The sequence below is a fragment of the Sciurus carolinensis genome, chromosome 9 (assembly GCF_902686445.1).
Source record: "Sciurus carolinensis chromosome 9, mSciCar1.2, whole genome shotgun sequence".
Taxonomy (NCBI): Eukaryota; Metazoa; Chordata; class Mammalia; order Rodentia; family Sciuridae; genus Sciurus; species Sciurus carolinensis.
The window spans coordinates 48,636,924-48,659,910 of record NC_062221.1 but is presented as its reverse complement, the minus strand read 5'-3'; the positions used below and the strand labels follow the sequence as shown (position 1 = coordinate 48,659,910).

At 37.7% G+C, this 22,987-nt stretch overlaps 1 pseudogene; it reads left to right on the top strand.

Annotated features, from left to right (window-relative positions):
* Positions 1–444: 444 nt before the first annotated feature.
* Positions 445–22,987, top strand: part of LOC124993604 (40S ribosomal protein S10-like) — a 37,459-nt pseudogene continuing 14,916 nt past the window's right edge.

Here is a 22,987-nt window from a genome sequence, read left to right as displayed (position 1 = left end):
GGAGGTAATATTTCCAAATTAAATACTTGACATAGGATTAATAACTAGAATATGAGAGCTAGAATAAATAATTCAAAATTCAACAGTAAAAAATTAATAATAATCTAATTTAAAAGAGGACAAAAGCATTCATAAACATTTAGCAAAAGAGGATAAACACATGACATTCATATAAGCTAAGGGTATGCTCAACTTCATTTAACCATTAGAGACAGGTAAAATAAAATCTCAATGAGATAGCACTATGCACCAATCAGAATGATTAAAATAAAAATACTGACAGCAGCAAATGCTGGTATATATAGCTCTGAAGAGACAGGATCACTCCAACATGGCTGGTTGGAATATAAAAGGATGCAGCCACCCTGGAAAACAGTTTGGCAGTTTCCTTAAAACTAAATGTGTGGGCACATGCCCCTTCCTTTCCAGCCTCGGCCTTGGACCCTGAAGCCTCCTCGATGTTGATGCCCAAGAAGAATCGGATTGCCATTTATGAACTCCTTTTTAAGGAGGGAGTAATGGTAGCCAAGAAGGATGTCCACATGCCCAAGCACCCAGAGTTGGCAGATAAGAATGTACCCAACCTTCACGTCATGAAAGTCATGCAGTCTCTTAAGTCTGGAGGCTATGTGCATGGAGACGTTTGCATGGAGACGTTTCTACTGGTACCTGACCAACCAGAGCATCCAGTATCTCTGTGATTACCTCCACCTGCCACCTAAGATTGTGCCTGCCACTCTACACCATAGCCAACCAGAAACTGGCAGACCTCAGCCCAAAGTTCTGGAGGGCAAGTGACCTGCAAGGCTCACAAGAGGGGAAGCTGACAGAGACACCTACAGACAGAGTGCTGTGCTCCCTGGTGCTGACAATAAAGCTGAGGCTAGGACTGGGTCAGCAACCGAAATCCAGATTAGAAGAGATTTGGTCATGGACGTGGTCAGCCACCTCAGCGAAGTTGGATAGGATTATTTTGTTTTGAATAGACTCGTAGCCAGAAAAAAAAAAAAAAAAAAAAAAAAAAAAAAAAAAAAAAAAAAACCTAAAAGTATGCAGCTACCATAGAACTCAAACATAACATTTAGCCCACAGAACTAAAAACTCATTTTTGCATGAAAACCTGTACATAGACCTTCATAATTGCTTTTCTCGTAGTAGCTAAGAACATTCCTTCAAGGGGTGAATGTTTACCAAACTGTAGTCCTACAGAATACCACTCAGCAACCAAAAGTGAATAAACAATTGATATACACATTGTTTTAGTCAACTTTTTCACTGTTATGACTAAAGGACCTGACCAGAATAATTGTAGAGGAGGAAGAGTTTTTGTGGGGGCTCACGGTTTCAGAGGTCTCAGTCCATGGACAAAAGGCTCATTCCTCAGGGATCAAGGTGAGGCAGAACATCATGGCTGAAGAGTGTGGCAGAGGGAAACAGCTCACAAGATGATCAGAAAGAACAGACAGATTCCACTCACCAGTTACCAAATATACACCCCAAAGGCGTGCCCCCAGTGACCCACCTCCTCCAGCCACAAACTATCTCCCTTTGGTTATCACTCAGTTAATCCCATCAGGGGGATTGATTCACTGATTGAGTTAAGACTTTCATAGCCTAATCATTTCTTCTCTAAACCTTCTTTACACAAGCTTTTGGGGGACACCTAACCTCCAAACCATAACACATTTCAACTTGATGAATCTCCAGGGAATATGCTGAGTGGAAATAGTTACATCTCAAAAGGTCACATACTTATGATTCTGTTTACATAATATTTTGAAGTCACAGAATTTTAGAAACCTAGAAGAAATCTTTTGTTACCAGGGGTCAGGCACAGGGAAGGAAGAGGAAGTTTAATATGGCTCTCAAGGGCAACAAGAGAGATGCTTTGTGATGATGAAACTGGTTGGTATCTTGACTGTATCAGCATGAGGACTCTGCTTATGATATTGTACCATAATTTTACAAGGTGGTACAACTGAGGAACAATGGGTAAAGGATGGTACCACACTGCATTGTTTCTGTCAGTTTAATGAAAGCATAAGGATCTCAAAATCAAAAGGTTAACTTAAAAGAGTTATGAGTCTAAACAGTTCTTACAAAAAAAGTCTTTTTCAATTCTACCTCATCAGAACTACCACTGAATCCATTCCAGAAGAAAACATAGCCTATTTTTCAAGACACTGAGGGAATTTTTTCCCCAATCATCTGGCATTCTCTCCTTAAAAGCCTACCCTACCCTCATCTAAATCACTATGCTCTATCAGCTCATTTTCTGAGTCTAATGGGAAAGTCACCACCATCAGAATATTATTCCTCATAAAATAAATGACGTTTTAAAACAGAAATAATTAATACTTTTCAACTGACAGTTCATGAGCTGGATCTATGATAACCTACCTGTTCAACTGGTAGGTAGCATTTCATAGTCTCTAATTTCCTGGGTCTTAGAGAAAGGAGACCAATCAAAAACTTGGATAGTCACTTTTAGTTGGGATTCTTTTAATGAAGGAGGATGGACCATGTTTAATTTGTCAATATTTCTAAATCATTACTGAGACTTGGGAGGTGGGGAATATTTTCATTCTATTTGTATTGATGGGATTTTTCCATTCTGGAAGAAAACATTCATGGTTAAACAAACATTTGCCTCAACTTTCTGATTTTCTTCCAAAATCTTTTTCTCAAGTCTTGATGAGTCAATTACCATTTTAAAAGGGAAGTGACTAGGCCTAAAGCTTCCTTGAACCCTAAGAAGTCATTATTATTAGGAGAAATATGGTTGCACTTACAGTGGTGTTACTGGGGTGCATGAAACTTGGGGTCCAAGTGGTTGGGAACTCATCTTTACTGTCTATGGCTAGTGAGTTACACCCTTCTCAAAGAAGGCTGGTGCAGCCAGTCCCAAGAAGGTAGACATTAATCTCCTGTCACTCCTTTGGGCCTTAATAAAATTTGCTTAATGCATCCTTGAAACCATGAGTCACTCTCTCAAATACAATCAATTTTTATCCTAGAAGAAAACTGATTTGGATACTTTTTTTTGATATTAAAAAATGTCTGCAAACATGCCATTTATATGCACAAACTTTTCCTCTCTTTATCAAAGTTATTTGCCTTCTCCTTTCTTAAAAACAAAACAATAAGCACCATAGAAATTTTCTACCCTGCTTTCTTGACTTTATTGATGACAGTTGGTTACGGTACAGTGCAGGAATGGCCTGAGGTGCAGCCTCTCAATGGAAAACAGCATCACAAAGAGAAGTTGAGATCTAGTGTGTGGTTGCAAGGTCCTTGTTTTTTAAAGTAGGAGATAGTTTATTTTTCCCTTAGGCTAAGAGCTAAAAATGGAACTGGGGACTGATTTACAACAATATAGAAGGCTCTGCCTAGGAGATGCTTCTTTTAATGGCTATAACTAAGGAGCAGCCTTTTCCTCGGGCCATCAGCTGATCTTAAATTAGCATGACCTTCCATTGGTTGCTTCTAATTTCCACTAACTGGATGTGTTCGGCCTTCAATATCAGCAGGATGCTGGTTGGGGACCTATTTCGAAAGCAAAATGAAGCAATACGAGAGTGTGAAAGTGCTTTGTAAACTGTCAAGTGGTATGCACATAAAAATTACTTTTGTGATAAGTCAAACAAAATAAATGCTAAATATGGGTTGGACTAAAATTCTGCACATTTTCACTAAAAGAAAATGACTCCTTTGAAAACAGACTTGCCATTATGTTCATCTTTGTAATTTCCTTTTCCTAAAAACCATCTCTGTCTTCTAATCCCTAGCCAACATGGTAGTATCCAATATATAAATGATGCTCTCTGAAGGACTGTTTGAATTGATTTTGGCAAATGAGAAGGACAATGTATGGACCCACCATCAGCAGCACAGTTTGGGCTCTGTGGTACCTCTCTGTCCTATTGTGATGACTTTGAACAGAATCAGGCAGTACTCTCACCTGCATAGACAAGTGACTTGGCCTTTGTTCTTTGCTTCCTCGGCATTTTAAAATAGTAAATAAAATTATTTAAATACTTGAAATAGAAACTGCATGTTCTAAATGAGATCGAATTCAATTCCACAATCTCTTCTCAGCCTAGCACTGGATTTTGATAAGGCCATGAATAAGATATGGAAATTGTCCTCTGAAAAATCTGCAGATAGGTCAGGCTTGGTGGCTCACGCCTGTAATCCCAGTGGCTCAGGAGGCTGAGGCAGGAGGATCAGGAATTCAAAGACAGCTTCAACAATGGTGAGACGCGCCAAGCAACTCAGTGAGACCCCATCTCTAGATAAGAAACAAAATAGAGTTGAGGATGTGGCTCAGTGTTTGGGTGTCCCTGAGTTCAATCCCCAGTACCAAAAAAAAAAAAAAAAAAAAAAAAATCTGCATAGAGACACAGCAGTGAAGGAAATAAGTATAAACTGTGGTAGAGATGTCAGGAAAGAGTACTTAATACTGACTTTGGTAAGTAGTGTAATTCATGTAAAATATTACTTAGGGAAGATGGTAATCGACTTAAATCTGGAAAGACAGGTGAAACCGTGAGAGGCAGAGAGCACAACCATTTACACCTGAAGAAATCCATGCCTCCAGCTTCTTCCCTTTCATATGGGAACAGAAGGGACTCTACAAGATGGGTCTTAGCTTCACTAAATCCTAGAAGAGACATGTTATATTAATGCAAGACATTAAAGCACAACCCAGAGAGATCCTAGTAGCAGATTTATGTCTCTTGCATCATTACATTTTGAAGGAAAGCAAGGATACTATGATATAAAGCATGGGATTAGCATCAGGCAAGATCTGAGTTCAAATCTCAATTCTGTTACTTGCTCAAGTTATTTAAAGGTTATTTAACCTTTATAAAGTTTCTTTCACATTAATATGACGATTCTAATGGTATTTAGCTTGTTAGAATTTTGATAGGATTAAATGCCATGGCGCAGGGATGGGGCTTAATGTAATGCCCTGTTCTCTGACAGCACCTCATAACCATAAGCTATTGTCATTAAAAGGAATCTCACCCTTGACTACTGTGTTTCTCACCTATGCACCCTCCACTGTGTAAGCAAACACATACGATCTACACTAAGGCAAATATTTAATTTTAAAACAGGTTTGGTTTAAGAATGTTAACAAGAGGAAAAGGTAATTTAAATGTATCTGAGTCCTCCATGAGGGAATCATGCTATAAGCTAAACCTTGTGTACAGTGGCTCCCTCAGTCACTGAGAAAGTCCAGTGCGGCTGCTGCTTCTTGTTCCCAGCACAGGGTTGCAGCTTGGACTCATTCACTGGGCCCGGCATAGCACAGGCCATCTGGGATTGCTGAGGAAATCATCAGGCCTGGGCGGGTCACTGCTTAGACTTGAACAATCTGTGTAAGCTTGGACTCCACACCCGAAATGTGGCTTATTATGCTGCTAGGCTATTAGCTATCAACTTTCATTTCAAAATATAAATTCTGCTCTCTTGGCTGCCCCACTGATCTGGTTATAATGTGCTGTGTGTAATGGAAAAGTACAAAGGGAAAAGATGGAAATGTAGACTTACAAACACTACAACAATAGCAGATGACGACCCTGATTTCTGCATACAAATGAATTCCTTTGCCAAACACTAATGTTCCAATTTAACCCATTGCTCCAATTTTAAATATCATGTTTAATTAGGTATGTAATGCTCCTTTTATTATTCATGTCACTTTTTTTCCCTGCCCAGAAATTTATTCTCCTTGGGGTTTTCTCTTGTCTTTCCATTTGCTTCTCCTATTTATTTTCCTTGTTCTTTCATTTATAATTTTCCTATTTTAGATATATTTGTGGGGTGGGGGCAAAAGCAAAAACCAGTTCGAAGGAATTTACATTAAGAAAGATTTCAGTTTAGCCTTAAGAAGAAATCATTAAGCTGACCCATTTCAGGGCACACACACATACAAATCATTCCCCCAAATAAATGAACCAACCCAAACTACAGTGCCATGCACTGCATGTGGCATCCAGGGTAGAAAAATGAAACAATGGCCTCTATCTTGATAGGATGGTCCTCATTGACGACACCTATTCTTGCCAATCTCTTTCTATGAAATCATGCTGGGAATTTGCATAGTTCCTTAATTGTAATGGGTGGTACCCACCATTTTTCCAACAACCAGGGCTTTCTGAGGACTAATGTGATAATGTGTTAACCATTTATTGCGGCTCCTCCCCCAAGAAAACCAGACATTTAATGAAGTAAATAATATCAAATTTTAAAAAAAATGCAACATTTCCATATTGCATTAATTCCATGGATTTAATAGCATTTGCATACTCTAATAGAGCTCTGTGGCCTTACGATGCAGCTTCTTTTTATAACTGCTTTTTCATTTTCAATTTCTTCATAAGCCCTGGACCTTCTATAGCTTGGATTACATATACTCAGCTTAGCTTTTCTTTTCTCTCTTAAAACTATTTAATCCCCTTCATCTGTAGGTTCCATCCTATAGGTTGAACCATTAATCATTCTGGCATGTCTCTGTCTTAATGCATCCCTATAACATGATGATTCCTAGTTACATCTGTATATTCCAGAGCCATCTTACCTTTTTCTTTTAAGGTAAGTATTCCTAGTGCCCAGAGGCCCCATTACCATCACATGCCAGAACCATCCTCTCTATATATATTCAAAGAATTCTAACTCTGATTTTGGAATAATGTCAAGAACTATAGTAGAAACTCCATACTTTTCCAAAGCTACTTTTTATATACAATTAGGGAAGTATCCTACATTTCTCTATGAATGTATAGCTCACTGTTCCATTTCTTTTTGAATACTACCCACTTATTTTACTTCTATTTTTAAATTACCGGATAGACCACTCTGACTCTAAGAACCTTCTGAACAAACCTAATCTTATTTAAAAGTTAACTTTAAGTTATTTTATACATGCTTCCTCAGTAATATTTCTTGCCTATGTGTTTAAAAATTTTGCTTTATCTTCCACACTGTCCCAGTAGATGTTCATATCTGTGATTGGTATGCCATTGGAGACCTCCCATCCCCACAGTTTGAATGAAGCCATTCAGGAAAGCTCTAGGCCTGTTAGTCATCTCTGATAACCATCCTGCCAGGGCATCCAAGAGGGCCTGAAAAAACTCACTGTTAAGCTCTTGCTATTAGTTTAACTGCAGATATCAACCCTAAAGAGTTGTTTCAAAGATGTAAATCATAATTGCTTAAAAATACAATTGTTCTTTATGGGACTATCTGTGGACAAGGAAAAACATGCACCTTGGAAAATAAAAAGAGAAAACACTGTCTTGCTAGCCAAAGTAAGGACTATTCTTTTAAAGCTGGTCCAAAATTTTTCACAAGGTTAGACTTAATGAAATGTCAAGCTCATCACTTCTCCAGGACTTGTGGTTTTTACCAATCACATTACTAAGATTGGGGGAAACAGCTGCAGTTCTTTAGATGTACTGCCAGTAATCTCACTTTTTATAATCATCTCTTTATAGAAGAAGTAAGCAAGATAGATCATGAATATTGGGATGAGGCAGAAGTATTTACCAGCTTTTAATGAATGACTAATGAAGAGCAACCCTTTCTCAGGGTTTACAGTTTCCTTCTAGAACTTTCCTTATAGGCTCCATTTCTTCCTGAGCCCCAGTTTTTTTGACTCTGTCCCACACCACTTCCTCCTGGGTTATCATAACACCATTATTTGCTACCACATTATCTATAAAGTAGCTTCCAGAAATGCTTCCATAGAATCTTATGAATCAAATAATACTGAAGTGGAGAAGAGACCTTGGTGGTACCTTTGATTCCTTCTTACAGGTAGTTAGAAAAGTAGGTAGATACAGACACTCTGAAGTCATTTCTATTTTCACAATTTCTATTGATCAAGTCATGCTTAAGAAGATCCTATTATCTCAGGGGCATCTCTCATATCTCATGTCAAATTTCCACTATCTTTCCCCAACTGGTAATGTCAGCATGGTTCAATGTTAAATATTGCCATTGACCAAGTCCTCTTACCTAATAGCTCTCCACTGCACATAAGAGGCTTTTGTGTAGTATCAAATCTAACCTTTCTATGTAATATGTGTTACAACCTATATTATTATTGCACTATTTCCATCTTCAAGTAACAGCCACTCCTAACTATATTGAATCTTTCTAAAGGAGTCTTTATGTAAGGGGATGATTTTTCAGGATCTGTTTCTCCAGTAAAATGGGAAAGACTATCTTTAAAGTTGTAGATTGTACTTGTAGTAAGGTGTTTTCTGCTTGGTTCATCAGCTTCTGAAAGTCTTCTCATGTGTTTTACCTGATACTTCAACTCTGGTGGGTAAAAAAAAAAAAAAAAAAGCAAAAGCAAAATCCTATGACTTTTAATTAATCCTACAAGACAGTATACACTCCTAAATAAGACTTAATTTAAAATTTTCCTCAAAAAAGCATCACAATGCATCTAATTTGTGTACTCCCCTCCCCCTTGCACTTACAAAAGGAGTTATAAATACTGTATTATAATAAATATTGGTGGTGGTCTTTGCAGTACTCATGGCTTAAAGAGAAAATAAATGATGAAAATCACTCTCCTTCATTAATAAGCAATGCAATATTTTTTAATGCAGCCTCAACCAGGCACATTTTTTTTTTTTTCCTGAGAGCAGAGTTACAACATCAAATGGAGAAACATCAGAGTGAGACCAGGAAGCAACCAAAAATGCGGACTTCATACATGTTGCCTGGACTCACTGCACACCTAGTGTATACCTCCATAATGACCAGAAATTCCCACTGTGATTAAAGGAATATAAACAAGGGAGAGACTTTTTTTAATGTTATAGCATAATAACATTTTTCAAAAACCATGGTGTATGAACCACCTCCATTAAAAAAAAAAAAAAAAACTCAGATTTTTTTACATCATTTCAGATCTAATGAAAATCCTAGTCTCTGTGAGGACACTTCTGGAATCTGCCTTTTGGCAAGTTTCCCCAGTAAGTTATGAGCATAGCAAAATTTACAATGGGTGTGGTCAGTGTGTGACACTATGTTTCCTGAAGAAGGCTGGGCTTGGCACTTGGTTAATAGTGTTAATAGGTATTAATAGGCAATAACATTTTCAAGTAGTGTCAATTATGGGTTATTAAAAGATCATTGGAAGCAGAAACATAAAAATGATTATGAAAACTTTATTGTGCATACAGATCAGCTCAGGATCTCATTAAAATGAAAATCTTGATTTATTAGTTATTTTGTGTGATTTGAGATTCTGCTCTTCTTTTTATTTTTCTTTTTAATTTTATGTTTTTGATTGACATGTAATAGTTGTAAATATGTATGAGGTACAATGTATTGAAATACAGTGTACTTGATTCATATATTGAGTAGTAATCAACTTGAGAATATCCATCCTCTTAAAATTTTATCATTTATCTTTGGTGAGTGCATTGAAATTTCTGTCTTGTACCTATTTTGAGATATATAATGCATTATTGCTAATTCTATTCCCCATGATGTGCCATAGAACATCAGAACTTATTCATTCAATGAAACAACATTGTACACATTGACTGACCTCTTACCTCCTTATCCCCGTCTCTGTTAACCACCATTCTGCTTCCAAATTGTGTAAGACTAACCAACTTTTTTAGATTGCACATATGAATGACATTATGTGCTACTTGCCTTTCTGTGCTTGGCTTATGTCACTTAACATAATGTCTTTCAGGTTCACCCATATGGTCACAAGTAACAGCCACTCCTAACTATATTGAATCTTTCTAAAGGAGTCTTTATGTAAGATGATTTTTCAGGATCTGTTTCTCCAGTAAAATGGGAAAGATTACCTTCTAGCTTTAAAGTTGTAGATTGTACTTGTAGTAAGGTGTTTTCTGCTTGGTTCATCAGCTTCTGAAAGTCTTCTCTGTGTGTGTGTGTGTGTGTGTGTGTGTGTGTGTATAGTCAGTGTGTTACACTCTATCACATTACCTTTATCCATTCATCTGTTGATGGACATTTAGGTGGTCCCATATCCTAACTGTTGTGGATACAGTTGCAATAAACATGGAAGTACAGGTGTCTTTTTAACACATTGATTCATTTCCTTTGAATATAGACCCAGCAATGGGGTTGCTGCAGAGTATGGTGGTACTCTTTTTAGTTTTTTGAGAAACCTCCATACTGTTCTCCATAATGGCTATACTAATGAGACTCTGCACTTCTAATAAGTTCCCAGAGGATGCTGGAGCTGCTGGTCTGTGAATCAAAGTTTGAGTAGCAAGAATTAAAAAGGCTTACAAAACAAACGCCTAAGAACTGCTGGTGAATAGTTACTTCAAACATACGTTTTACTGAGAAGAGTTCAAATTTTCTATCAGAAACCCAAAAAAGTTAATGCTCAATTTTAGACCCAGGAAATATAAATATCTTTGGAACTATTCCTTTAATCTATGCAGTGTGTATTCTGTTTAACTTCCTACCTGAAGTGATCTAGGTTCAGTGAACTATAAATATAAGCTGCTTTCTCTTCCAGAGAGAAAATGAACCCAGTTGAAGAATGTCGTTATTAAGTTGCAACATTTTATGGAGATGAAAATAGGGCGCAGTGTGTGAAATAATACAGGAAGAATGCAATTCCAAGAAGACAGAGGTAACTGGCATCCAGAAATTGATGGCTTGACCAATATAGCCTAAAATAACCAGCAGGGAATTAAACTTATATAAGAACTACTGTGCTAAGAATTACACATGGGTTTAAAAATTAATCCCCAAATAGCAATATGAACACAGTATACTTTCTTACATTGTATTGCTTATGATTTCCAAGATCGCACACTGATAATAGCAAAAGCAGGACACCCATATTTCTGATTTCTACTTCTCTTTCTATTAAATCAATCTGACTCCCCCTGTTACAGAGCTGGGGTCTTCTGAGAAACTGAGACAGTGTGAGAACCCCTCTTCAAACCCCCATTCTTGAGATCAAGTCAGAAAGATTTCAGACATGTCACTCAGAGTAACAGGAATGAGTTTATTGAAGGGAGAGGGAAAAGAGAGACAGGACCCTCTCAAGGGAGAGAATGGGTCCAGCTCAGAGAGGAGACGGATAAGTGCTTTTTCTGCATTCCAGTTTTATTGGGAGTGTCAGGGAAGTTTCCTGGAAACCCCGCCCAAATACACCTCTTAACTTCTGACTGACAGCAGGGTGACATCAGACTTTCAAGTTTCCACTGTCATGGCAACTTTCGGTCACCTTGGCCCATGCTGACTGGTTCTAAGGGGACTATTTTTCAAAAAAAATTTTTTTAGTTGTAGATGAACACAATACCTTTATTTATTTTTATGTGGTGCTGAGGATTGAACCTGGTACCTCACATGTGCTAGGCAAGCGCTCTACCACTGAGCTACAACCCCAGCCCCTCTAATTGGCTCCCTAATCATACATTCGAACAGATTTTATGGTTAGGAGGAACTACACTTATCTCCCAGAGTTTCAGGTTACAAAAATCTCCTTGGATTCTTCCTATCACCATTATCTTGGGCCTATATTTCTCCTGCAGTGAACAGGTAGTTTGCTGAGTAATGTGACATATCCTGTCAACTGAGGTCAGGCATGGTAGCAGGTAAATTGCTTCTTGGAAAAGAAAGCATGTAGGGCAGTGGGCCCATTTTATAGAATTATTCTCTTATCCTCGTGTTCCCACTATCCTCATCTGTCTATTCCTTAACACCCCCCAAAAAGGAAGAAGAAAGAACCTCAATATAATTGGTCAAGACTTTCTATTCATGAGGTAAGCATTCTGTATGGGGATTGTTATTGCTTCCAAAGGTAACACTAGTGTCTTGGTGGAACAGGAGGGAGGTGATTAGGAAATTTTAAAAAACTAAAAAGTTTTCTGGAGGAGGGATGTGGGCAGGAAGGGAGAAGGTAATGAAAGGAAGATTAGACCATTGCAGAGGGTAAAGTCAATCTCAGAGGAAGTACTGACTTCTTTCAGCATCGGCACAGACAATAGTAATGGCCACAGATTCTAGCATATGGGAGTTATCCATCACCAACCAAGGAAAAAGCAACTCACAGGGTGGTAGATGACTCCATATTGAGGCAACTGTGTTAACCATTCATATGGCTGACAGGGCTAATGTGCAATTCTACTGCCTTTAACACACTACTTATTCAGGGAAGAAAAATATAGGACGGAAGGAAGGAAAGGAAGGGAGGAAGAGAGGGAGAAAGAAAAAGCCGATAGCATCCTTCCTTAGTAGGCATCATTTACCCAGAATAACCAGCACGTTGTCCACAGTCCTCATTTAGAGTCCATCTGAACCAAGTATGTACCCAAACACTGTGAATCAACCTCAGTACTGTACAAGAAAACAAAAGGGATTCACTAATTGGTAGTAAATGATCCCACATGGTAGAATGAACACCACAGGCAGCTTTTCAAAGTTTGGCTACATATGAGCTGGTATGGTTGATCATGTCAGGGGAGTGGGAGAAGCCCTTGGAGCTGAGGTGCTTTCTGGCAAAGAATTCTTCTAAAGAAAGTGGGTCTGACCTTATGCCTACATGCTAGAAGAAGATTGCTGAGTACAGGATATTGTCTGCCCTTCAGCTTATTCACCTAATAAAGATTTTTAAAACAAAACAAAGCATGATTAACCACACATTCTGAGCAAAAGAGTCCTGTCTGGGGAGAGAAACTTGCAAGTCATACAGAAAGAGTTGTTCTAGAGTCGGGCACAGTGGCTCACATTTATAATCCCAGAGACTCAGAAGGCTGAAGCAGGAGGATCATGAGTTTGAGGTCAGCCTTGGTAACTTAGCAAATTTCTGTCTCAAAAAAAAAATTAAAAGGGCTAGAGATATAACTTACTTCTCCAGCACCCCTGGGTCCAGTCCATGGTACCGGGGAAAAAAACAAAAACAAACAAACAAACAAAACTGCTCACTTAAAAATTGGTAGTCTTAGGGCAGTATTTTAGGATCCCTCTGTGGGAGTACATAACACAGGGTAGGAAGAGGAATTTAGCAGAATGCACAGGCGGATCCTGCCTTTTCAGGAGAGCTCATGCATCTGGAGTACAGCAAAGCATTAAAACTTCAAAACAACACGGTGTTGACACAGCATTGTTTTGGCAGCTGCTGTGGAAAATGGTGTGAAGAGTAACTATGGCAGCAGTGGTCAGCCCCTTTTGAATTGATTCAGAGGCAACAGACATCACCTGGGGAAGGTGGAGGTGGCACAACAGAAGAGGAAGAATGCATGCCATGAGGGCAGGGCGTGTGGGAGTAGCATGAATGAGCCAGCTCCGGGACTTCCACAGGACTAATCGGAGACTTGGAGGGAAGCTGGAGCTGCTGTCATAAAAGAGGCTGAACACACTATCTATGCCAAAATAGGGATGTTACTACTCATCACTCCTCAGGATGGTCTGCCTTACCATGGGCAATGTGAAGTGTATACAAAACTAAGATACAAATAATTTAAATCCATTTCAGATGTAAGCTTCCCATCTCTCCCGGGGTTATGGGTCATGAGCTGGAGTAAACGGCTGACTCTGGTCTACATCTTTCATCATCCAGCATCTCAGCATCTGCTTACAGTCTTGGTTTTGCCCTGCTCTCTCTCTAAGCAGTACTCCTGCTGAAATGGACCTGCAATCTCTAGCGCAGAAGAGGTAAAAGAAAAACACCAGTAAAAGCGTGGATAATTCTTCCTTCTTCCATCCCACCCTCTCGCCTTTCCAAAGAGGGCACATCTTTTTCTGGCTTTGCCATTCTTTATCTTTGCTTTGCTGACAGGAATTCAAGAAGAGAAATCAGATAGGAACTGAGAGAAGACAAAACACCACACCGTTCGTGTGAGCAGGTGATGGAGAAGGAGAGTAGAGGCATGAGGAAAAGGAGCAAGGGGAACAAGAGGAAGAAGGAGAGATGATGAGAGATGCTAGGCGCTGCTGCTAGGAGTGGGTCTTTGGAGAGCAGGATATTTCAAAAGAAATTCGAGGAAGTCTTATTATGTGGAATGAAATGTTCTCTCTGCTCTCATTTTAAGGAAGCTTATTTTGTTTCCTTGATATTTTGGTTTGCTTTGCATTCATCACCATGCTCAGTCTGTTTGCAAGGCATCTTTTTTGATGCTAGAGAAAAAAAATGAAGTACAAAGCAGATGAAGTCTGAGCTCTCCTGTAATTTGAATTTTAGTAGGGGATACAGATAATACAGAGGTAAAAATGTACAAAGTAGCAATAGAATACGAGCTGGCATAAAGACAGACATCACAATGAAACAGAATTGAGTGCCCAGAAAGAAGACTCACATTCATAATGTGAATAGTTTCTGGTAAGGGTGCCAATGACCTTAATGGAGGAAGGAATTAATTTTTTTTCAAAAATAGTGCAGGAAACATTGGACATTCATATGGGAAAACATGAACCTTGATGTTTCTGGGATGATAGAAGTGCTTCACCTTTTGCTGGAGGATGGAGCTCTTCAGGTGTGTGTGTCTGTCCAATTTCATCAAACTGAATGCATCAAATATGTGTATTATATTTTATGTAAACTACATTTCAGTCAAGTTGACTTAAAAACACAACTAGCTAATTTTAGATAGTCAAAGACTGTGATGAAATTTTAAAAAGCCACAGAAACAGAGAATGAGAGTGCAGGTGGAGAAATTGACTTCAGGGTAGGTTTTGAGTCAAAACCTAGGGACAATTATCAGTCAGCAAGGCCCAGAGCTGTGAGATGAATGCTCCAGACATGTGCAAAGGTTCTGAGACCAAAGCAAGTTTTCATGCTTTGGAAACAGACTGAGGCCTGGTAGTGAGTCTGCAACCTAGTGTAAGAGGGAAAAAAGAAGATGCAGTTGGAGAAGAAGGTAATCTCTGGACCAGGAGGGGCATCACAGACTTTGTAAAAAAAAAAAATGAGTGGCCACTGGAGGGTGTTAACCAGACAAATGATGCAACTCAGTTTACTATATTAAAATCTGGATGTGATTTATTTGTGGGAATTTTGTGTTGGGTGAACGTTAGGAGATCAAGAGAGAAATAGCAAGTAGAGCTTGGTCTGGAGTGGCAGCAGCAGACACAGTGAATTAAGTGAGTTGGGTATGTGCTAGAGTAGCTTTGATGTTAGGAGTTGAGCATAAAATAGAGATGAGAGATGACCAGCACATTCGTCTCTTGATCCATTGGGAGTGCAATGGTATCGTTGGGGAAATAATAAAGATTTGGGGAATGGTTGGGGAAAGTGTAAATTAAATGAGCATTAAGACATGTGGATTGAAATCTCAGAGAAGTCAGGGCTGGGTGTCCTCAAGCAGGTGTCACAATCACACAGATGCCATTTGAAGATGCGGGACTCAAAGAATCTCTTACACAGAGAGAAGTGAAGAGGATGACTGTGTGATAATTACCAACAACTCTTTTGATGTGTTTTGTTTTCTTGTGAAGGTACATGGAGAAACGGAGTCAGTATTTCTAACTGAGAACACCAAATAGATGGTAAACTTGGGATAGAAGAAGCACCAGGTATCAGGGAGAGATGACGAGTCCAGTTGTGGACATATTGCGTTAAAGGATGTAAGTGGCCAACTTGGAATTCAACATGTGCCCAGAGAGATGGATTTTGGAATCACAGAAAATTTTGGTTTGAGCCTTATTTCATTGAATAAGGTCAATCAGAGAGATTTCATGGTAAAGAGGAGTGGAAAGAGCATTGTAAACACATTAACCTGGATAGAAAGTTACAACATAGAGAACAGAAGCAAAGGATTTTGGTTGAATATATATATATTTATACATAATATATATAAATATGTATAATATATATGTATATATATTATCCCATTGGGTCTGACCTAATCACATGAGTCTATATCTTGATGCTGTTTAGAAGCACACTTCAGAGGTATGAGATAAAAGTAAATGATCAATAAATCACAAAACTGGTGCTGAGGCAAGATGAAGTACTCCAACTATCAATACAGCAGCTGGAAGCTTTATTCTGCTAAAGGAAGAGTCTGGAAAACTTCCTGACATGCCCTGCTGATAATTTCTTTGCTCAAAAGGCAGAGGGTGATAAAAGAGGCAATGAGAGGAAAAGCTACTGGCACCCAATTCAGTTGAACAATGAGAACTGATGAGAGCAGAAGAAATGAGGAGGACCTGCGGAGAAAATGATTGTCATATTTGAGTTTGTAACAATGTAAAAAGAGATAAGATTATGTACTTATTAAAAATATTCCTCTGGAGTCCAACTTCCTTGGTTGAAATTATACCCCTGACACTAGCTGAATAACCTTGGGCATGTTATTTGATCAGTCTGTGCCTTAGTTTCCTCTTTTGAAAACAGGAATGACAATAGCAAGTAGTTCACTGGGTTACTCTGAGAACTGAATGAAATACTACTCATAAAACATTTAGGAGAGTGGTTAACATAATCAAAATATTCAATAACTGCAAACCATAAAAAGCAATTCTTATAATTATTTTATCTGATATGTACCTTAGATTTCAAGAAAGTTATTTTTTAGAAATGATATAAAAGGTGCATTCTCTAATGTATAGAGAGATGAATGAAGCTTTCAGAAATGATTCCCCTTCACTTGATTTCAGTATATTTATTTATGACATGATCCAGGTCATTTGGTACTGAAATCAGGATTGGTGTAGTCACCAGCAGTAGTCAAGAAAAGCAAGCACCAGAAAGTGATTTAAAATCATGTTCTGAGATCAACTTAGGGAGACCCTAAGTAACTCAGGGAGACCCTGTCTCTAAATAAAATACTAAAAAGGGCGGGGGATGTGGCTTAGTGATTAAGTGCCTATGGGTTTAAACCCTAGTACCAAAAAAAAAAAAAAAACAAAAACAAAAACAACAACAACAACAACAAAACACACACTGTATTTTGGGCATCTTTTTAAAAATCAGAGGACTTTACCACAATGGCCTCTCCATCCTACCTGGCATTCACCTGGAGGTGAATGAATGATAGCTGCTTATCACTGAAGGGCTCTGGAATTTCCAGTTCTCCACCTTGTACCAGACAAACCACTGCACGTATTTGAATTTTTGAACCATGATCAAGCAACAGAGTTTGGGAAAGGAACACAAGACACAGAAATGGCTGGCCCAAAAGGAGATGAAAAGAGAGAAAAGCAGTTGGCCACTTGACCCACATGGGTGGACCAAAGGGTGCATGATGGGCAAAGGACAGGCCTGTTTTAAAGGGCCACAGATGGGAAACCTCCTGTGGCTGGAAAGGACACTCTGGTGGGCTCAGATTTTAAAGAACACAGGAAGAAGAGTCATGGAGGAATAAGGGATTTGAAACTAAATATTAAATCAGAAGATTGGTTTGGATCTCTAAGAAGGGTCAGCACTCAAAAGCAAGTTCAAGTTTGCAAAACTTTCTGAAGACAAAACAGTAGACCTTTTTTTCCTTTTTGTTAAGTTCAGAGCAAGGAGATGAAGGAAGGCTGTCTGCTGGTACCAGATGGCACAAAGCTAACAGATGACAAAAAGAAAACAAGACTAATCAACTCCTATTTAGCTTCCGTCTTCTCCAACCGGGAGAAGGATCTTCAAAGTGGCAAAAACAAAGCAAACATAGTTAGGAGGAAATTGAAAACCAAGACAGGTGAGGAAATAGTGTGAAAATATAAAGCCTTTTTAATCCTCCAGTCTCAGAAAAATTACATCTCAGGGGAGTGAAAGAGCTCGAGATTCAATTACAAAAGACCACAATCTCTGAGAATGCTGAAAGAATGGAAGAAATTGGGAGCATAAAAGTGAATATTTTCGTTCTTTTCAATTATTTATGTTTTCTTCTCTGTTCATTAAAATATGTTAGAGATAGGTAATTCAGAGCCTGTAAGAAGGTATTAAGAAGCAGAAATCACTGATAATTCAACATTTCAGAATCAACTTCATCCACCAACTTGGCATACTTTTTTTTCTGAAATTTTGTATGTATTTTTCCATAGTCCTAATAACATAAACTACAGTATTACTCATCAGCTTTTACTGACTTTAACCTTAAGTCATGATCATTTTTCAATGCAATGATAACTTCACACACATCTCTTTAATAACTATGTAACATCACATCCCATGTATGCTCTTCTCTTCTTTGGTGATATTTGTCTCCAATTTTGCATTCTTACAGATAAAGTGTGATGAACGTCACTATATGTAAATATTTGTTGCTTTATAGATTTTGCCTTAGCATTTATCTCTTCATTACGGTTTGGGGTAAAGTGACTATGCACACTACCCAAATGTTTTTCGGAGTTTGAATCAATGTACACGTGAGGATTCCTTCTAATACAATCCTCAAATGAGTGGAGTATGACAATTAAGAGTCTTCAACTTTAGGGTGAAGATGATATATTGCTGTTTGCATTTCATTCCTTTGAATTTGGGTGAGGTAGAATTTTTATATGCTTATTAGCATTTATATTTCTTCTTATTATGTGTAAATTAATAGTATTTTTGGTAAATGTTTCATAAAATGCTTTAAATCTTTATTTTCTATTTTAAGGTAGAAAGAGTCATCAGTGTAAAATAACCCTCCAATATTGATTAATGACGTTTAGATTAGATGATTTATGTGATATCAACAATTAAGTTTGTATTTTGTATTCAGTTGAATAATCATACTGTGGTATTACTACCCAACTGTATTTCATCCAGTTAGTTTGCTTTAAATCTCACAATTAGCCATTTTGTATTAACAGATGACTGTTCTTAGGTTCTTAAAGCAACGTCTTATGTTTAGTGGAGTTTGTTCATACTTAAGAAATCTTCTGTTGTCTTCAAATTGAAATGCTCTCTTAGATGAACACATGACTGTCTCTACCACTTAAGTTAAAAAAAATGCAGTACAAGTTTTTTTCTTTTTTCTATTTTGAGTTATTCACTTATTTTCAATTGCAAGGAAGAGGAAATAAATAGGATATTTGCAGAGCCCCTAAATACATAGCTGTTCTCTAGCTTTCAAACTAGATTGACCATTCTGTTGCACATAGACTTCTTGGATTGCAATTTTTCTTCTAAAATTTCTGTAGGCATTGTTTACAATTTTGTACTATATAGTTAAAGTCTGAAGCTACAGTAATTTTGTTCCTTTGATGTTATTGTTTTATTCCCCTGTCTAAATATGTATACGATTTTACTACATAAAGGGGTGAGTCTCCATTTTTTTTTTTTTTTTTTGTGGAACAGATGGGGCCACTTAGAATCTGAAGACTCACGTCCATTTTATCTCATAGAAATTTTCCTATTTTATTTTTTATTTTTGCGAGTGACTAACCTTGAAGTTTGTGAATGGAAACTCTTTATTCTATTTTGTTATCTAAAAATATTTAATTGACAAATAAAAATTGTATATGTTCAAGGTGTACAACTGGATTATTAGATATATGAAGACATCATGTAATGATTACCACAGTCAGATTAACACATCCATCAACACTGAGAGTTACAATTTGTGTGTGTGTGTGTGTGTGTGTGTGTGTGTGTGTGTACATGCAAGCATGGTGATAGAACTTTAAGTCCGTTCTCATCAAATTTCAAGTAAATAAAACAATATTATGAACTATAGCCACTAGGTTGCACATTAGATCCTTACAACTTATTTGTCTTATAGATGGAGGCTGGAACCTTTGATTAACATCTCCCCAATCTCCCTCACTCCTAATCCCTGGAAACCACCATTCTACCCTTCACTGCTATGATTTTGACTCTTAGATTACACATCCAAGATCTCACACACACAGCATTCTTCTTTTTCTGCCTGGATAGTGCATTGACCAGTGGTCCCCAGGTTCATCCGAGTTACCATGAATAGCAGAATTTCCTCCATTTTTATGGATGAATGATATTATATTTCATGGTGTTCTGATACCACACTTTCTTTAGTCATTCATTTGCTTCACCCATTTGATTAATGCATAGCTTGTTTCCATAGACTGGCTATTGGAAATAATGCTGCAATGAACACAGGAGTGCAAATATCTCTTTGAAATACTGATTTTGCATCCTTTGAGACTGCTGGATTGTACGATAGCTCTACTTTTAATTTTTTGAGGATCTCTCCTACTGTTTTCCCACCAACAGTGTACTAAGGTTCCCTTTTCTTCACATACCCATGATCACTTATTTTTTTTTTTTTCTTTTTTTATAACAGTCATCCAAAGAGGTATGAGGTGATATCTCATGTGATTTGGTTTGGGTTTCTCTGAGAATCACTAATGTTGAGCCCTTTTGTCTTCTTTGGAAAAATGTCTTTTTCAATCCTTTGCTCATCCTTAATTAGGCTATTTATTCATTAGCTATTAAATTGTGTGAATACCTTATGTATTTGGATATTGACCCCTTATCTGCACAGTTTGCCATATTTTCTCCCATTCCACAGATTGCCTTTTCATTTTGTTGATTGTTCTGAGTCTCCTGTGGGCTCACTAGTTTATTTTTGCTTTTATTGCCTGTGCTTTTGGTGCCACTTCCAAAATAATTACTTTCAAGACTAATGTTAAAGAAATGTCTCTTGTTAAGCCTTTTATTAGTTTCTCGTTCATGTTTTTTTCTTACTTAATCTTAATAAGTGCAACTTTAATCTTTATTCTCTCCCTTCTATACTTTTACTTTTTAATTTTCTGAAATTTCTTTGTTCTTCTATTCAGTATACTGAGAGAGCTTAATATGTCCAATTTAGTATTTTCAACTTTACTGTTTCCAGTGTGGATTTCTATTTTTATATTTTAGGGCCCTCACTCTTATTTTTTTCTCTTCCTATGTCCCTATGATGTTTATCATACATACACTCCCCACCATATCCAGGTAATATTCTAATCCAGTCGGTTGTTTTATTTCCCACTTCAGGAACTGCATGAAGAAAATTCCTGTGATCCAATTCAGGTCAATGAGAAAAGCTGACTGGGAGATTCTGCACAGTGCTCTTCTCCTGGGAGAGAGAACTGAGAGGAGTAATCCCTTTTCATCAAGTGTACATTCACATGCATGGATGTGACCCGTGGACCTACTGCAGTCATCTTGAGATCATGAAGCAAGTCATTCTGAAAACAAACCATCATGAGGAGGTTGAAAGACACAGAGAGTACCAATGGTTACTCCACCTCTATCATTAGCCTGTAGGAGAATCTACCTTGCCTCTATACTTCTGATTATGAGAAAATAATTTACTTAATGTGTGAGTAAACCCAGATCAGAATTATCACTTGCAGCTAAAGCTATGATGAGTCCCTCTTTCTTCTTTATATTGGTCACATTATTGGACTTTTCTTAGAAAAATCAGGCAAATTTTCTAAATCATTTTGCTCTTATTCTTATAGAAAATTATTCTCAGAAGGATGTTTTTTCCTCCAAACTTTCAAGACAATTCTTTGTCTTTAAGTTGAGGCATCTTTCTATGAACTCTTTGTCCTGCAGCTAAATGCTACCTGGTCTACCCATCATCAAGACCTCTATACTGGTGCTTTATTTTACAAAAGACAGCACTCAGTTCACACTTATCCAGACATGTAACTATAGTGTACTAGTGAATGCTTGCTTTTGTATCTAGACCTGCCTGAGTAATACATTTAGTATGGGGTAATGTTTTTAGCCTTTGGCACAGATGATAGATAGACAGACACACAATAGTGTCATATTTTCTAATTAGACTAATTTTTCTCTTATTAACTGATTTAAATATGGAGTCATATTTAAGAGTCAGACTGTACTGTAATTCTTTTCACACAAGGAAAGCATGTTAAAAACTGTATTTAGCTTGACTTAGGGGTACATGCCTATAATTCCATTTACTTGAGAGGCAGAAACAGAAGGATCATCAAGTTCCAGGTCAGCCTTGGAAACTTACTAAGACCCTAACTTAAGATAAAAAGTAAAAAAACTTGAAAATGTCTCTTGGTAGTAGAACACCCAGGGTTCAGCCCCAGTACCAAAAAAAATGAATTCATAAATAAAAATAAAAATAAAAATTATTTATCAATGCATACAGATTAAATGACCTTTCTTATTTTATTTTGTTTATTTATTTATTTTTAACGTTTACATAGGGTAATGATGTTTATTTTTTTTCCCTTCCCCCCCACCCCTCCCACCCCTCCCACCCCTCTTTTCCCTCTATACAGTCCTTCTTTCCTTCATTCTTACTGCTCTCCTTAGCCTAACTCTAAACCTACCCTAAACCTAATGCTAACCCCACCCAACCCCCATTATATGTCCTCATCCGCTTATCAGCGAGATCATTCGCCCTTTAGTTTTTTGAGATTGGCTTATCTCACTTAGCATGATATTCTCCAATTTCGACCATTTGCCTACAAATGCCATAATTTTATCATTCTTCATTGCGGAGTAATATTCCATTGTATAAATATGCCACAGTTTCTTTATCCATTCATCAACTGAAGGGCATCTAGGTTGGTTCCACAATCTGGCTATGGTGAATTGAGCAGCAATGAACATTGATGTGGCTGTATCTCTGTAGCATGCTGATTTTAAGTCCTTTGGGTATAGGCCAAGGAGTGGGATACCTGGGTCAAATGGTGTTTCCATTCCAAGCTTTCTGAGGAATCTCCACACTGCTTTACAGAGTGGCTGCACTAATTTGCAACCCCACCAACAATGTATGAGTGTTCCTTTTTCACCACACCCTCGCCAACACCTATTGTTGCTTGTGTTCTTGATAATCGCCATTCTAATTGGGGTGAGATGAAATCTTAGGGTAGTTTTGATTTGCATTTCCCTTATTACTAGGGATGTTGAACATTTTTTCATATATCTGTTGATTACTTGTACATCTTCTTCTGTGAAGTGTCTGTTCATTTCCTTAGCCCATTTGTTGATTGGATTATTTGTATTCTTCGTGTAGAGTTTTTTGAGTTCTTTATAGATTCTGGAAATTAGCGCTCTATCTGAGGTATGGTTGCCAAAATATTCTCCCACTCT